A 19,032-nucleotide genomic window follows, 5' to 3' on the forward strand; every position below is an offset into this window, starting at 1 on the left:
TGCCCTGTCCTTGAGACCCATCTTCCCACAGGGAGGGTCTCCAAGATCAGGTGTTTGAGTCCAAAGAAAGAATGCTAACACTCCCTTGCAAAGGGCTGAAGAACGGCTCAGCTGATATCCGACTTTGAAACAAATTTGTCTTGACCAGGAAATGAAAGGACGTTGGGAAGATTCTTTTGCTTAATACCTGTCAGATATTTCTGAGTTTTGGGCTCCCTGCTTTAGAAAACAACCAATAAATTAGAATGTGCCAAGGAGATGGGCGTCTTCTCTGACCAGCATCTTCCAAGATGGTCTGCATTCAAGCGCAGCAAAAGGCTTTAATTCTTTCTGCAAAACAGCTCTCCTAGCACCGCATGCAAGGAGACACTTAGAAAGCGCTTTCTGATGAACTCAGTGATGAGAAAAAGGTACAGTGGAGGGTGTGACCGTACTGCTGCCCAAGAAGACTAGCAATTCCCTAAACAACTGAATCCAGGAAACTAGAAGGCTGTTTCAGCTTTTGGTCAGATACTCAATATAGCAACCCTGGGGACTGTTCACCCCCTGGAAGGATGCTGGCCCTGCCTGTAACTGTTGCTCAAGAAGCAGCCCCTCCGTAGCCCCTCCTCCCTGCGTGGCCCCTCCCACTCTGGGGGCCACGGCTGAGAGGTCCAGGTGGGCACCACCCACCACAGCAATTCTTCAGGCCAGGCTTTAATCAGAAAAGAGGAGCTGGTTCCATCCCATCACTTGTCTCAGGAATCTGAATTAAGAAATGCTTAGGGAAAGAAGAAATTAGCAGAGGAAAGAAAAACAAAAAGCTTAAGGATGATGGAAGAGCTGGGGCAGCCAGAGTGGGCCATGAGCAAGCCAACGTTACTGGAGAATAAAATTCAGACAGAGCAGAGGAAGCAGGGGGCGGAGTGGGCAGAGTGGAGCAGACGGGCCGGGAGGAGCGGGGGTGTGAGAGGGGCGTCCGGACCCTGGAGTTAGCGGGGAGCAAGCAGGCCGTGGGGCGGCCAGAGCAGCCTCACCGCCGGCCCACAGCCCCGAGCCCTCCTTCCACCTCTGCCGCTTTCTCATCACATCTTCCTAAGCAAAGGCAGTTCTCACCTAAGAGAAATCTGATGACAGCTGTGCACGTGCCTCTTTCTTACTCTGCTGCAAATTAAAGCACAGCCTACACTATGCCTCAGAGTCCATCAAAAGGATCTGAAATCTGCTCTGCCCACCGCCAAAGGGAACAAAAATCGATAGCCAGGGTCAATTCAGCCTGATCCCAGAGCCCACAGCCTCTTCTGATGAAGAGTGACGCCTGCTGTGACACACGGGAAGGTCTCGGTCACGTGCGCTGTGTCAGCAGACCACTGAGGCCTCGCGGGTCTCAGCCCCCTCCCCCAGTGAGGCCCATGACCTCCGCACCACACACACCAGCCAGGACAACGCAAGCCTGCCTGCAGCTCCGCCAGGGGCACAACCCTCCTGGGCCTCCATGCCTAATAGAAGCAGCTCACCTCTGACCCCTTCTTCCCGTGGGGCTGCATGTTCAGAATGCAGTTGAAGAAACACTCCCGTTGCTGAGAATGTTTGCAAACTATCACCGTCCATCCCATCCACAGCAAAACACCTGTCATTCCACGAGCAGCTGTGTCTGCAACACTTGCAGACCCTGTGACTTCAAGTCAAAATTTATACCCGGGGGATCTACTCCCGGAGCTGCAGAGCAGGGAGAGGGATTTCCCCTGGCCTCAGGGATGCACACCCAGGTCAACCGCAGCCGTGCCCTGCAGGTCCTTCTGCTGAGAGGAGGGCCCAGCCCAGGACTGGAGGTGGGGCTGCTAAGGTGGATTGGGCTGGTCTCACTCCAGGGACTGAGAGTTGGTTGTCTCTCCATGTGTATTGTCTTCTTCAACAGCAGAATCCCATTATTGCAGCTCAGCACATGCCACCCGGAATGAAAGCCATTTCCCAGCCCCCTTGCAGCCACACGTGGCCACATGACCAACGTCCAGACAATGAGACGGAAGCAGAAGTCCTGTCTGGGACTCTTGGGGAAGCTCTTTCGGCAGGGGACAGTGTCAGCAGCCATCGTATGTTATGAAGAGCCAGGTTAGAAGGGGGCCTGGGTCCCTGGTGACCTTGGAGCCCCCATATCCGCCAGGACGGTACATCTAGATTCTCTCTGTGAGAGAAACATAAGCTGTTGTCTCGCTTAAACCACTGTTAGTTTGATGCAACGTGGCGAATAGTTGGTACCCTGAAGTGGCATAGTAAAAGAGGCGGAGCCTGAAACGTGAGGTGTCATTAACGTAACATTATCAGATGGCAGGGGACGAGGGCTCAGACTCTAAGATGAGAAGCGGGTGAGCCTTGCTATGCAGTGACAAAACATTTGGTAAAACTGTCACCTAGTGTCCCTTGGATGAGAGACCAGAAACTGAGATCTGGGTACAGAGACTTGGTGGGGAGAGTCCGGATGTTGGCAGGTGGTGACTGCAATGGCTTTGTAACGGTCGGCTTACCCAGGCCGGACTGCATCCCAGGACGCCCTTCCCTGCAGGTGCCCATTAGCTGGGCCACACGAGAGCTTCCCAGGAGACTCGGAGGCCGGCAGGAGCAGCAGACTTTGTGCGGCTCCCCCTACCACACTCAGCATCACTTGACCTGCCGGCTCCCCTCTTTGGTGGGAAGCAGCAGTGGACCTGACACCGCCCTGCATCGCCACAGCCTCCTTCATGTGTGTGTCCCTGGCTGCACAGGTGTGCAGCCCACGCAGGATCCCACTTCCAACAACCCTGCCCTCGATGAACGCTCTGCTGTCACCTTCTTGACATTCGGAATTTTGGAACAAGGGGCTTTGCATTTTCACTTTGCACTGGGTCCAGAATTTTAGGTAGGCAGCCCTGCCTAGTAGTTCCACATCTCCATGAACAAAGTCCTGTGAGAGAGAGAGAGAGAGAGAGAGAGAGAGAGAGAGAGCTTGAGCTCAGCACGGAGTGATCCAGCCCAAGGCAGAGAAGGAAAGGAGACAGCAGAGCTGAGAAAGGGATTGTGTGCCCACGGCCCCTGCTTTTGCACCCCCAGCAGAGCTAGAAAACTGCCGTTTAGAGAAAACTTGGTGATCTCCACATAAAGGCAGTAAGCCTGCTGGCAAGGAGATTAACCTTCACGACAAAGCCCATCGTTTAGATGGCCTCAGACAGAGGTGCTAAGCTGGAGACAAAACAAACAGTAAAAGACAAGAGTCTTCAGGCTTAAAACCGACGTACAGACAAGATCCTTAGTTGATTTAAAAAAAAAGTTTTATTTTATATTGGAGTATAGCTGATTTACAATGTTGTGTTAGTTTCAGGTGTACAGCCAAGTGATTTAGTTACACATATTCATATATCTATTCTTTTCCATTGTAGGTTATTACAGAGTGCTGAGTAGAGTTCCCTGTGCTGTACAGTAGGTCCTTGCTGATTATCTATTTTACAGAGAGTCGTGTGTATCTGTTAATCCCAACCTCCTAACTCATCCCTCCCACCCTTTCCCCTTTGGTGACCATAAGTTTGTTTTCTAAGTCTGTGAGTCTGTTTCTGTTCTGTAAGTAAGTTCGTTTGTATCCTATTTTTTTAAGATCCACACATAAGTGATATCATATGATATTTGTCTTTCTCGGTCTGACTTACTTCACGTAGTATGATGACCCTTAGTTGGTTGTTCACACATAGAACTAGCTGAAAGAAGATAAACTAAAAGCCTACCAAGCTTTTCAGAGAAATATCATTGTAAAGAAATCCCAACCTGGCCGGCAACCGCCTGCAGGTTAAAACCCAAAAGCAGAGCATTGGGCCACGGAAGCAAAGGGACGACGAAGAGCCCCCAGAGGACAAAGTGGGTGCGAAAGCAGAAGTAGAGCTGCCTGAGGGGCTGAGGCAGGAAGCCTGGGGCCCTGCCCGACAGCCAACTTCAGACGCAAACTAGCTGCTGGCCTGCCGTGTGTTCCCCACTGCCCCCTTTTCTGAATACACATTTATGTTTTCCTGTTCCTTCTCCACCATTGTTGGTTTGACAAGGGCAGACACCTGTCTTTTCATTTGTAGGCAACATTTCAAGCTGACAGAACAGACTGCACCGCAATCAGAGTCCCAGGGGAAGGAGCTTACGGGTCTTCAGGGCTGCATACCTCCCGGAGACCCATGCACACTGCGAACGAGGAGAGGCCCGTGGGCATTCCGTTAGCCCTCCAACCTCCTCTTCCTTGTTAGCAACGAAATCCCACTGCCTGCTTAGCATACCGGGCCCAGAATACAAGATCACCTTTGTCAACTTTCTAGTGGGGAGGTGTGGCCACAGGACTGACGTTCTGGGCAGCGATGTGTAAGAAGAAGGGCTGTGCGGGGACTGTGGTGTCCAGTGCTCAAGCAGCTACTTTGCACCATGAGGACACATGCTAGGTTGGAGGAACAGCAAAGCAGAAGGAGTGTGGGGACCTGGGGGCTGTGGAACCACCTCAGTAGACCTGGACAGCTGAACTCTTGTCTCTTTTGTATGAGAGAAGGCTGCCTACCTGTTCAAATGACTGTTAGCTCTTTCCCAGCAGCCTGGGCTAATCCTAGCTAATATGATCCCAGTGGCCCGGAATTCTAGCTGTTCACCAGAACCCAGGCTTTCCTTGTCTAGCACATAGCCAGAATCCACCTCCCTTGCAATTAGAGATGTTTGTGGGTGATGAATTCTAGCCAGTGGGAATCTGGGTGGCTTTTAGGACACAGCAGTGACTTTTCTTGGTCCTCTGCCCTAGCTGAATATAGACAATGATAATGCCCTAGATGGTGATGGAACCACGAGCTAAAAGGAGCCAGAATCCCTGAATCACTGTAGGAGCAGAACATCCTGACAACCAAAACCACCGCTAGGCCTAATTATGTGAAGGAGAAATAAACCTCTAGTGGGCTTGATCTGTTGTGCATTTGGAATCTATTTGTTAAGGGGGTCTAGCCTACCCTATATAGGCCCACAGGGAGCAGGCTAAGATGCTAAGGTAGGGTGCCCTGGGCCCCAGGTGTGGGAACTTGCATTTTGAGCTCTAGTTCAAGCAGAGGAATTGGAAGAGGAGCTCTAATCAGGAAACATGACCCCAAGTCCTGTCCTGCAGACAGAGAATTTGCCCAGGTTGGGGGGAAGTTCCATTCGAATGGACTTTTAGATAAGTATGAGTCCCTTGTTAGATTGGAAATGAATAAACAGCCTCAGGGACTGTGTTTTAGGGGTTAAGCTAGAATAAACCTGTACTTACAGGCGGGGCCGCGTTGGAGCGCTAAGCATGGCCAATAAACAAATCAACATGGAAACCAGTCTACACACAACTTTTCCATTTAGAAACTTTTATATCAGAAACAAAAGCATTGTGTAGTGGTTAAGTCTCCAAAGTAGCTGCCGCCGTTCCAGTTCTGACCCTGTGACTCACCAGCAGGTGAGAAACCTCAGCCACACCACTTCAGTCCTCTGAGCTTTGGTTTCCTCATCTGTAAAATGGGGGTTATTACAGTACCTTCCTCAGACAGCTGATGGGTTAAAGGAAGTAATGCAGGTAAAGCGCTAGCAGGAGTGAGGCACGTGGTAAGAACGCAAAAGCTGTTGTGTATTAGCATCGACTCCACTGTCACTGTTAGGCGGCATTAACGTTGCTTGTGTCCTCTCATTTTGGACAAAGAAACCTACAGACAGCCTTTGAGACCCAACCTTTAGTAAGTAGAGTAGCTTCTGGAATCTAGTTTACACTTGTTTACACAACAGTATTTCAGATAAATCTGCATGTTATTGGATTATAAAATGCAAGTCCTTTAAAAACCAGAGTGGGGACTTCCCTGGTGGTGCAGTGGTTGAGAGTCCGCCTGCCGATGCAGGGGACACAGGTTCGTGCCCTGGTCCAGGAAGATCCCACACGCTGCGGAGCGGATGGGCCCGTGAGCCGTGGCCGCTGAACCTGCGTGTGCGGAGCCTGTGCTCCGCAATGGGAGAGGCCACAACAGTGAGAGGCCCGCATACTGCAAAAAAATAATAATAATAAAAAATAATAATTAAAAAAAAAAAAAAAACCCAGAGTGGGGACTTCCCTGGTGGTCCAGTGGTTAAGACTTCACCTTCCGGCGCAGGAGGTGCGGGTTCGATCCCTGGTCGGAGAGCTAAGATCCCACATGCCTCGGGGCCAAAATACCAAAACATAAAATAAAAGAAGCAATATTGTAACAAATTCAATAAAGACTTTAAAAATGGTCCATATCAAAAAATCTTAAAAAAAAAAAACCCAAAGTGAATTTATGATCACTTGGCATTACATTATTTCCTCAATTAATATTCATTCACTTATTCAACAGCTGTTTGTGAAGGCCCCATTAGTTGCCAGGCTCTGGGCTGGGCTCTGGGGACACAATGGAGAACAAGCCAGCAGGGCTCTTAACCTCCCAGAACTTGCGTTCTAGTGGGAGCCCCCAAAGGGCCACTGCCACAGTCATGACAGGTTCCTGGACCATGTGTAGCAGTCCTGATGTTCAGAAAGTCAGGACTTTTTTATAGAAACTTTTTTCCCACCCCCTCGACTCTATCTTCCCATCAGACACTGACCAGTAATGGCCACTTGGTTCCTCAGACCATCTTTAATATCACTTTGTTTGCCCGAATCTAGATTAGGATGCTTCCTCCAAGGTCCTCACCTGTCCTGGTATGAGGGAAACTTACCCCTCAGAATCTGCAGCTCACCCTGCCCTACTGATGCTTGCTCCGTTGGACATACCTCTTCTTCTGAAAAACAAGAACTTGAGATTGTCTGCAGACCTGTGGGATCTACAATTGTTTCTTTTTCCACACTCTCCTCCTTCCAGACAGGCAGGCTCCCGAGGGTGTCTACACATCCTGAGGTCATGTCCATTGCAGGGCCAAGTACTCAGTGAACTGGAGGAAACCACGTGGAAGAAGATGTATGACATAGAAAACGGTTTTCCAGATGTCAGAGCCAGGCAAAAGCGGGAGCCAGCTATAGGGTGACATCGTGCCTTGAGGAATCAGACCATGTCACCAATTCAGCCAAGAGGTGATGATGACGATGCCAGTGTCAGAGGAACTGACATAGAGATTGTCACTTCGGGACCTCTACCTAAGGGGGAGGGAGTTCCCCCACAGAGTCAGTCTGCAAAGTACAATTGATAGAAGCTAAAGGGTCAATGGCGCTTTGCACTGGGGAAACATACAAAGCACTGACCCCCACAGGCCACCAGTTAACTGCCCATCCTTAAGGTAAAGCTTTCCTGTTTGTTAGGTCATCTTCACCCATGTTGATCCTGCTGTTCCTGGAGCTCTTGGCACCTCCCCTTTCCAACTGTAGGGTCAGAGCTACTAATTACCTCCTACTGTGATGGTTGGTGTGTGTGTGTGTGTGTGCGCGCGCGTGCGAGAGAGACGTGGACAAGCATCCACCGAATCTGTCTACTGACCCTGAGTCATTAAATGACTCCACATCTTCAAGGAGCTGCTGATTCATTTCTGGATCCCCCTACTGAGCACAGTGCTGGGTACCACGTCGCTGCCCAGTCAAGGCCGAGCCTCCGGGTGGCTCTCCATCAGATCTACCAACTCTTCCTCCTCTGCAGATGGGGTGTGGCCGCTTGTGGGGTCTGCCCCACCTCATCAGCAGGGCTCAGCTGTCCAGACCAAGGGTCCGAGGACCCCTCCTCTCCCAGCTAGCTGGGTATGGCCAGGACTCGCAGCAGAGGCTCCCAGCCTCTGGAAAACTGCAGTGCCATAAAGCAATCGCACTTTTTGTAATTCAGATATTACAGTTGTGCCTACATTTAAATTACTGTGCTGTGACCGACTTGCATGGTCTCGTTGTGACTTAAAGCCTACAGACTTCAACTAATTAAAAAGACACTCTGGTGAGCTGAGGGAGGAAGCCTCGTCACGCGGCTCACATGTGCGTGGCAGGATCAAATCTACACTTCCTCAGCGATGCGCATGGACACTCCAAGAGTCTGTGCTGTCCCAGGTCCAGAGGGGTAATTACCAGGCATTTTAGATCACTACTGGGCAGTTATATGTGAGGAAACTGAAGGTCTTTTCCTTAATTACCAAGCGTGTCCTCATCTACTCTATAGTCCCAGCACAGCGCACACCTGGTGCCACGCAGAATGGGGTGACCTGCTGAGGTAGGAGATAGGTGGGCCCCGAGTTGAGCAGCTACAACCCTTCTGCTGATGCTTCGACATAAGGTACCAGCAGGAGCATTGGGCCCTGATTGGGTGGAAGGCAAAGCTACCACAACCTCCTCATTCTTGTGGTCAAAGGGATTTCCCAGCCTGACGTGCACAGAGAAGGTCCTCAGTCTGGGGAGGGGCCAAAGGAGTGAGGGGGCACCAGCCCATAATACACCCAGCCAACCCCCCAGAAACCTTCACGCTGGAATCCATCTTGGCTGAGAGATGCGTGCACCCACCAGGAAGGACACTGAGTCAGACCAGGTTACAGGCACAAACAAGATGATTGGCCAGAGACAACCTGGAAGACCGCCCCCATATAAGTGACCTAACCCACCCCTATTGGATACAACTCACTCCAAGTTCACCCATGTGCTCCTCCACAGGTACTTTGCTTCCAATAAACGTTTTACCTGCTTCACAATCTCCGTCTCTTTGCTGAATTCCTTCTTCAAAGAAGACAAGGACCGAGGTCCTGCTTCCAGCCATTCTACCGCCAAAGTCACTAAGACATGGGCCTTTGTCTCTAGGGCCTCCTAGGCTAGCTCAAGAGACCAAATACATACAGATACAATGATGTAAGTACTGAATTGCATGGAAATGACGGTAAATGTAGTAAAAGCTGAAAACAGAGCAAAAATAATGTTTCATGGAGAGATGTGAGAGGAAGGCGTTTGCCCACTTCACACCACTCTTCGTGGCAGAGGTATCATTCCAACTCACAGCTCTTTGCAAATGGGAAATAGAAATTAGTATCAAACAAACCACCACACAGCATGGATTCAGTGGTAGGTCTTCCGGCTCTAAGATCTCTGTCCTTTCCAATATATCAATTTCGTAGATGTTAGAAATTTAAATACTTGCTCTTCACTCTGTGTGGGAGGGGAAGAAAGTTTCAGCCTTCTTTGGCAGTATAGTTAGATTCATGGAACCCACATTTATTGGCCAAAAGGGTGGGCAAAGCTGGATTTGCTAACCTGTGTTAAGCAGTGTCTTTGCCCACAGCGCATGTTGCAGCCCCTGCTGCTTCATCTCCTTCACCCCTGGGGGTGTCCTGGGGAAGCAGCCCCTTTTACAACTCTAGATCTTCTCCGCAGTTTTCTTCTCCCTAAAGGAAACTTCCGTGGGCTGGGTCCAGCGGTATGGGTTTTATCTTGTGTGTTCCACTTAGCCAACCACTGTATTCCTGTTTGCTCCCATTTCCTGCTGCTGCTCTGTCCCCTGGTTACCCAAAGACATCTAGATGACCAGTGGCAGGGGCTGTGCACTCAGCGCTGGATTGGGAACATGTGGGGAAGTTGGTCGATCCCTCTGGGTCTTGCTGGAAATGCTTTCGGAATCTATGGTTGCAGGCCCTGTTTTTCCCCAATGTTTTTCACCTTGCGACAGCTAAAATTTTTCCTTGCATCCAGGGGTTAAACAGAGACTCTAATTAAAACTGTTCTCACTATACAGTCAGACTTTCACTTGATTAACTTTTACAGAAGCTTATATCCAAGGGGCAATTCAAGATGTCGTGTTGGCATCGGCTCCGTGTCGGAGGCTGTCTCGTTTTCCCTTATGTGTGAAACAAAAACTTTACACTACACGTTCGGAAGGGCAAAAAATAAATTACCCATAATAGGAAATTAAGAGGAATTGCCATGGAATTACCATCATAAATTAGATAGAGGCCATCAGGAAAATATGACAGGAAGGGCTGCTCTAGAAAGGCTTCTTTGTCTGACTGCACTTATTTTTCATGAGTTTTTACTATTCAGTAGCTTTAGATTCAATCTGTCATAGATGGCCAGGGTCTTTCCCAGGGAAGAAGAGGGGGAGGCTCCCCACTCTTCCTGAAACCATGAAGGACTTGTAGAGGAATGTTTCAAGAAACCAAGAAAGCATTTGCTTTTGAGGACCTGAATGAACCTCCCAACAAGCCCAGATGAAATTTGAAAACTTAACAAAAACTTACAGGAAGGCTGTTAATACACACACTTTTGTTAGACCTCCACCACGAGGTGTTCTGGGTACTTTAGACTTCTAGATTATTCCAGGTACTTTAGATTTTAAACACCACTGTTAGACCTGCGCGGTCTCCTAGGAGTTTCGACTCGCCCAGGAAACAAGAGTCGGAAGTCGATGCAAAACGCAAGAGGTTTATTGAAGGCCGGTGCACCGGGGTTCCTTGGTCCTCACGCAGGAGGTCGAAGAAGGAACCCTTTTGGGCGCGAATATGTCAGTTTTATAGGTTCCCACTTCCCCGTATGTAAATTATAGATTTGGTTGTGTTCTCCTGCTGATTGGTCCCGGCTTAGGCTCGGACCAGAGAGGGAACTTGTCCCCAGCTGCCTGATTGGTCTTTGACAGACACCTTTTTTACATTTTGTTATCTCCCTCCTTCTCCCCAGCTGCCTGATTGGTCTTTGACAGACACCTTTTTTACATTTTGTTATCTCCCTCCTTCTCGGAAGGGGGCCGGACATCCTGGAAATTCACCCATTGTCTAAGCAGCCCCTATTGTCTGGAGAGTTCTTAATCATTAGCTGGAACAATGTCCCTCGAGTCCCACACCACCAGCAAAGTGTTAAACCAGGATCTGAAAAAATCCTGCCAAGCCAAATAGCTGTCCCTGAGTAAACCGTGCTCCCCTCGGCAACCGTAGCCTTGTGTCTCAAAGCCTGGAGAGGCAGACGGGGGGGTCTTCTCTCGCTGGCTTGGCTGGATTCCTCTTATGTTTTCCTGTCTCTGAAAAATTCTGTCCTGCTTGGGAGTCGTGGCCACTGGGACTGGGTATCCTGTACTCAAGGAGGCTCTTCCCCTCATCTTATAGAAGAGCTACTGTTCCCAGGTCAGAAGGACTGAAAGCAGAAGGCTAAAGATGGGAAAACAGGTTATCAGAGCATGACAACTCTTCCTCCTTCGATGGAAGCTGTCTAAATTACTGAGCTCATGGGAGCGGTTGTTCTCAAGTGACCTAACACCCTGATTTTCAAGATTTAAAAAAAAATTTTATAGGGCCTTGTACCTGGTGGTATTGGGACAAGAATGATAATGTTGCCACTGCCTTTTTTTTTTAACCAATTTTTTAAATTGAAGTACTTCAATTATATGATTATAATAGCTGCTGTCTTTCTTTTCCTTATCTTTTTTTCCCATTAAAAACATAATAGATGCTTAATAAATATTTAATAGTAAATATTTATTGAATGAATGAATGAATGGTTAAGTCTGTTACTCCTTCTGTCATTCAGGACCCAACTCAAGGGTGGGTTTGAAATTTATGTATATGGAACATTAAAACCCCCCAGAACTTATCCCAGAATTGCAGAATGAACCACTTCTAAGCCAGGCTGGGAAGCCTGTCATGGGTGTAGTTGGGACCATCTCGCGGCCCTCCTGCTTCCTAAGCCCAGTATTTCCACTCTTTTGCTCTGTCTAGTGTCATCAGGTAATTCTCCCAGGCTTAACCCACACATGAGATGCCCACACACCACAATGAGGCGTAGCCCCTGCTCACCACAACTAGAGAAAACCCGTGCACAGCAGCGAAGACCCAATGCAGCCAAAAGTAAATAAATAAGTAAATAAATTTATTTAAAAAAAAATAACTTCCTCAATTTTACATTTGTATTTCCTTTCAACCATGCCAAAAATCTCAATTCTCAACACCACTAGCACAATTACTTTTCCTATAATAATACACACAAAAGTCTCCGAATAACAATATCAACACTACTATCAACAATATGATGACTGAAGACTGTTTCACACCTTGGGGGTTTTCTTGTTTGGTTGAGTGGTTTTGGTTTGTTTTGGTTTACATGCTAAGGGTGTATTCCTAACAACGGATATACAGTTAAATGATTCTGTTTTAAAGTCAATTAGAATAATTCTAAAAAAGAACTGTCTCACCTAGGAATGGGTTCATTTGCTTTATTTTACTTCCAATGTTCAGTGACTGCTTTTAAAAATTTATTTAGCTTTGTTTTAGAATTCTCCATAGTATTTACATGATTCTGAAGTTAAGTATAACAAATAATGTATATTCAGGTTAAGTCTAATTTCTGTCTATGCTTCTTCTACACTATTGCCTCCCTCCCCTATAGATAATCATTTTTTAATGCTTTATCCTTCCATCTTTTTAAAAGTATAAGCAAGTATTATATTTTTTGTAATTCTCATTTTCTTTTTTGGTTAAATAGCCTTCTGCACATGTCCACAAGAAAGATACACTAGGCAGTGTTTCCAAAAATTTGACCGTGAAACTCTTCCTATTGAGCATCCTGAAGGGTGAATATTGGGCAAAACACATTTGGAAAATGCTGCTATAATTCATAGAAGAAAAATAATCTATGGATTCTCAATAAGTTTACATTAGGTGAAACAGGTTTTTTCTCCACAAAGTGAAGGGTTCTCTTTGTTGTTTATTTAATCAAATCACCTCCTAAATTCATCAATCCTCTCCAAGAGTGAGATTTCTGTGACTCTTCCGAGCACACCCACCATGGAACTGTGACGGACAGTTTGCAACTGTGGTTGCAAAATCCTGCAACACTGGAGTCTCTTGACTCCCCACACAGCAGGTTTGTCCTTTCTTTAGTGCCCGTCCCCTCTGAACAGGGTCACTTCCCGGCTCCGTGAGCTGTCTTCAATCACCAAAGATCATAAACTAGGCCACGAAGACATTTCCCTGTTGTTTTACCTCTGTTCTCACCGTCCTAGTGTCATTAATTAACATGAAAGTCCAATGCTCTCTCCTTGCTCATGGGTCCAAGTGCACACCCCGCTCTGAAGAAGCCACAGGGTGGGCCTGTTTGTGAGAGTATGCATTCTTTGTCCCCAAAGACTCCTCTTGTGTGGTCCCTTTATCTGCAGTTGAAAGACTTCTCTCTTTGCTCCAAGCACTAGAGGTGGTTAGTGGGTTTCGCCAGAGGATAGGAAGATTTAACTCCTCACTGCTGATAGATCAAGAGAAAATTAATAAAGGATTCGGAGAAGCACTCAGTGAAACTGAATTCTTAAATTCTTGCTGAAATAGGGCTTCTAGGAACCCTGATGATGAGATAAACCCCACTTCCTCTGTTTGTACTCAGCTCTTCGATACAGCACTAAGGCAATTTGTCCTGTGTAACAACCTAGCGTGAATCACTACAAAGCTAAAACCCTAGAGAGCTCACAGAGATGGAGATTAGTGTCTCGTGAAAAAGGCCAGACCACTGCAGAGGTAAAGGGTTCATCTAGATCAGTGTTCGTAGTTGCCAGCAAAGTGAGGTTTTCTTGCTGCTCTGACTCTAGCTGTCTTCCCTCAGGGCTGCTCTTGTGTTTGAACCTTTCTGTGTGGGAGGCCTTCAGCCCCCTTTTCCTGAGGTGCACCTTCCGTACACAATCTAGGCAGCCTGCCAAGTGAAAGCAATTCTGAGACCCAATACCCCCTCTCCTGATCACACTCTCCTATCCCTTGACCTTCCATCTGGTCCTGAAGACAAGCTCCTTTCTTTTTGGCCCTTTGTCACCCCGTTTTTGCTCCCCTTCTAGGCTTTTACCTGTGTAGAGGCCCTGCCCGTGTGCCGGAGATGGAATGCTATAGGTTCACACCAGGATACCCCAACTGGGATCCTTAGCTGGGGTTTTTCCAAGAAAGATCCACAGACCACCTGCATCAGAATCACCATAGGGTGCCTGTTAAAAAGCCAAATCATGAGGCCCCACCCTAGACCTTCTGAATAAGGTCTTTTGCAAGAAGCCTAGAATCTTCCCCATTAACACCCGAATGCTTCTCTTTGCATTAGTTTAAGAACCAGCCCTTGTAGATCTGGCTGTTTCTTTAGAAAACCTTTTACCTATTTGCAGAGAAACCCCACCTGCCTCACACCCGTAGACTTATAGTATTAAACACGTTGCTGTCTTTTCACTTTACCTCTCACTCTAAAATTCCCATGAACTTAGCATTTCATATCTCTATAGTTTTTTTTTCAGTTCTCATCAAAAGAAAGGCATGAAAAAATAAGAGAGTCCAAAACTGCCTTCTACCATAAAAAAAAATGTAGAAAACAGAAAAACTGCTTTCAGACAATGGACAGCAGGCAGTGCAGGGCTGTGATTGCTGAGAGAAGGGCACAAGTGAAGTGAGTTATACAACCCTCCGGTCCTCCTGCCTGGAGGCAATTTCTGAACTGCCGTTTGGGCTGAGGGAGAACTCTGATCCCAGCAGTCTCATCAAATTGAGATGACAGATATCAGAGTTCAGGGAAGCCAAGCCAGCTAGAATTCAGGGCAGAGTACAGATAGGAGGAGATACAGAGAGAAAGACCTCCAGAAATCTGAACGGGGTCCCCTTGCATCTTTGATCGAAAGACCAACTTCCACAGGGATAAAACTCCACAAGTGGGACAGAGAACATCCAAGAAAAGAGCATTACCAGGAGCTTCAAGCCAAAAAATTCCCAGAGCTTACACAGGGCTGGGAACCATTTGAGTATCCACCAGCCAGATAGAGGGACCTCACTGAATACATTCAGCATAGATCCCAGAGACAGTCACATCTTAGAAATGGGACTAAACTAACCCTAAAGTAAAGGGTACTCTACAACTACTCTGTAAGAGCTTTAAAACAAGCTTTGAAAGGACCAAGCTAATCCACAAGGAATTTAATTGCCTGTCAAAAAACAAACAAACAAACAAAAACTCCAACAAACTTTAAAGGAATAAAATAATATCTAGCACTCAACAATGGAAAAAAAATACAACGCTTACATCCAATAAAATATTACTAGATTTCCAAGAAGCAGAAAAATGTGACACATAACTAGTAGAAAAATCAATTAAAAAAGACCCAGGAAAATGTAAGTTTGTGCAGCCTCTATGGAAAACAGTATGGAGGTTACTTAAAAAACTAAAAATAGAGTTACCATATGATCCAGCAATCCCACTCCTGGGCATATATCCAGAGAAAACTATAATTTAAAAAGATACCTATACCCTAATGTTCACTGCAGCACTATTTACAATAGCTAGGACATGGAAACCACCTAAATGTCTATTGACAGATGAATGGATAAAGTAGCTGTGGTATATATACAATGGAATATTACTCAGCCATAAAAAAGAATGAAATAATGCCATTTGCAGGAACATGGATACTAGATATTATCATACTAAGTGAACTAAGTCAGACAAAGACAAATACCATATGATACAGCTTATAAGTGGAATCTAAAAAACATTGTACAAATGAACTTATTTCCAAAACAGAAAGAGACACAGACATGGAAAACAAATTTATGGTAACCAAAGGGGAAAAGGTGGGGGCGGGGAGGGATAAATTTGGAGTTTGGCATTAACAGATACACACTACTATATATAAAATAGATAAACAAAAAAGATCTACTGTATAGCACAAGCAACTATATTCAATATCTTATAATAACCTATAATGGAAAATCATCTGGAAAAGAATATATATATATAAGCATACATATATGTATAACTGAATCACTTTGCTGTACACCTGAAACTAACACAACATTGTAAACCAACTATATTTCAATAAAAATAATTTTAAATAAAATAAATTAAATGAAATGAAAATGTAATGTTCAGAGTAAATTCTAGTTGATTGTATATGTGTAATAAAAATATAGGTATAAATTTTCCTCAAAAAATTAAGAGGACCCAGAAAAAATAGAGAAATGGAGTTATTAAAAAACATAAAAATAGATATTATAAAGGTGTGATATGATCAAAGATTTAAAGGAAAACACATGAATAATGAGGAGAAAAGTGAACAGTGTAAAAAAGAAGCAAATGAGAAGTATAACATTGAAAATGAAATTTTTACAGAGTAGAACTTACAGACTAGACATCTGAGAATAAAAGCAATGAGCTTGAATTCAAAATGAAACACAAAAAGAAAAAAATTACAGAAAAAAGGAAAAGAACCTTGGTGATCTTTGGGACATTATCAAGTAGTCTAGCATAAATATAATTAGAATCCAAAGAAGAAAGAGAAGGAGGATAGAAAAAAAAAAAGTTGATGGGGCTTCCCTGGTGGCACAGTGGTTAAAAACCCTCCTGCCAATGCAGGGGACATGGGTTCGAGCCCTGGTCTGGGATGATCCCACATGCCGTGGAACAACTAAGCCCATGCGCTACAACTACTGAGCCTGTGTTCTAGAGCCCACAAGCCACAGCTACTGAAGCCCGTGTGCCTAGAGCCCATGCTCTGCAACAAGAGAAGCCACTGCAATGAGAAGCCTGCACACTGCAACGAAGATCCAACGCAGCCAAAAAAAAAAAAAAAAAAAAAAAAAAACACTTGAATAAATGATGCCTGAAAATTTTCCAAAACCAATGAAAACTCTAAACCCAAAGATCCAGGTATTTCCTGGTGGTCCAGTGGTTAGGACTCCACGATTGCACTGCAGGGGGCACAGGTTTGATCCCTGGTCAGGGAGCTAAGACCCCACAAGCTGTACAGCATGGCAAAAAAAATAATTTTTTAACTAAAAAAAAAAAAAAACCCAAAGATCCAAGAATCTTAACAAACCCCAATTATCACAATAACTAACAGGGACAACTACACAAAGGAACATTATAATCAAACTGATGAAAACCTGTGATCAAGAGAAAAACCTTAAAAGTAGCCAGAGGAAAATGACACATTACAGACAAAGGAAGAAAGATATGAATTACTATGACCTTCTTGATGGAAATTATGCAAGCCTGAAGACAATGGAGTGCTGAAAGGAAAAAAAAAATTCTATATCCAGTGTAAAACTAAAAGCAAAATAAAAACTTGCAGATGAGAAAAAGCTGAAAGAATTTCCCAGCAGCAGACTTGCCCTAAAAGAAATGTAATTCTGAGGGGTGTCCAGATAGCAGAGTAGGAAGATCCTGGCTCACCGCCTGCCACAGAAAACCAGAACTGCAACTATTTATGCAGCAACCGTCAAGGAGAATCCACAGCTGAAGGTATAAAGAAGGATCATCAACAAAAGGGGTAAGAGGGGAGTGTGTAGTCAAGACCCACACCCTCGGGCAAGCAAACCACAAACGGGAGGATAGTCACAATACTAGAGGTTCTCCAAGCCCCCCATCGGGTGCGTCAGCACCAGGAAGATGAGCCCCCAGGACATTGGGCTTTAAGGCCACTGGGGCCTGTGTGCAGAGGAGCCAAGGGCTGTAGGAAACAGAGACTCTGCTCTTAAAGGACACATGCAAAACCTCACACTCTCCAGGACCCGGAGCAGAGGCAGCAATTTTTAAGGAGCCTGGATCAGACCCACTTGCTGAACTTGGAGAGCTGCCCAGAGAGACAGGAGGCAGTTGGGACTCCCCCTGGGGATATAGACACTGGCAGCAGCCATTTTTGAAAGCTCATTCAACTGTGAAGACACTAGTGCTGAAAAGGGCCAATTTGGAGTCCTCCCTGTAGCCTACTTGCACCTGGGGTTTAACTGTCTACCAGCTGGTCAGCACCAACCACAGACCACTTCCCCAGCCCTCCCGGCCAGCAGCCCTAAGGTCCAGCCCCAGCCATAAGCAGACCCAGGACCTGACCTTGCCCACAGGTAGGTTGGAACCAGCTCCAGGACACCCAAGGTCCCAGTCCCGCCCATCAGTGGGCTGGCACCAGCCTCAAAGGCCCCAGACAACAACATTAGCTACACCAGTACCCTATCCTACCCATCAGTAGCCAGCAGCCTCCACACAAGGCAGGGCCTGGCAGCCAACGGGGTCGGGGCACAGACCTGTGAACCAGCATGCCCACAGTAGTTGGCCTGGCCACAACAGAAGGAAACACATAGGGGGCACCCCAAGAGCATACAGCTCTGATGACCAGCAAGGAGTGTGCTGCTGGGCCCCACAGGACATCTCTCACATAAGAACACTTCTCCAAGATCAGGAAATGTAACTGACATACCGAATACATAGAAATAAAAACTATGAGATTTAGGTAAAATGAGGCGATAGTGGAAGAGTGGCAATGTTCCAAATGAAGGAACAAGATAAAACCCCCAAAGAACTAAGCAAAGTGGAGATAAGTAACCTACCTGATAAAGAGTTTAAGGCAATGGTCATAAAGATGCTCAATAAACTCAGAAGAATGGATGATCACAGGGAGAGCCCACACTTACACGGTCAATTCATCTATGACAGAGGAGGCAAGAATATACAATAGGGAAAAGACCACCTCTTCAGTAAAGGGTGTTGGGAAAACTAGACGGCTACATGCAAAAGAATCAGACTGGAGGAGGAAGTTGCAAGGTGGAGGAGTAGAAGGACATGAGCTCACCCATTCTTACAAAAACACCAAAATCACAACTTAATGTTGAACAACCATTGACAAAAAAACCCTGGAAACTACCAAAAAGATACCCTACATCCAAAGACAAATAAGAAGCCACAATGAGACAGTAGGGGGGGCACAATCACAATATATCAAATCCCATACCTGCCGGTTGGGTGACCCACAAACTGGAAAATAATTATACCACAGAAGTTCTCCCACAGGAGTGAAAGTCCTGAGCCACACATTAGGCTTCCAAGCCTGGGGGTCTGGCAACAGGAGGAGGAGCCCCCAGAGAAACTGGCTTTGAAGACCAGCAGGGTTTGATCACAGGAATTCCACAGGATGGGGGAAAAAGAAACTCCACTCTTGGAGGGTGCACACAGGTTCTCATGCACACTAGGACCCAGGGGAAAAAAGCAGTGACCTCATAAGAGACTGAACCAGAACTACCTGCAAGTATTGGAGGGTCTTCTGCAGGGACGGGGGCAGCTGTGGCTCACTGTGGGGACAAAGACATTGGCAACAGCAGTTCTGGAAG

The sequence above is a fragment of the Stenella coeruleoalba genome (genome assembly GCF_951394435.1).
Source record: "Stenella coeruleoalba genome assembly, chromosome: 16".
In the NCBI taxonomy this organism is placed as follows: domain Eukaryota; kingdom Metazoa; phylum Chordata; class Mammalia; order Artiodactyla; family Delphinidae; genus Stenella; species Stenella coeruleoalba.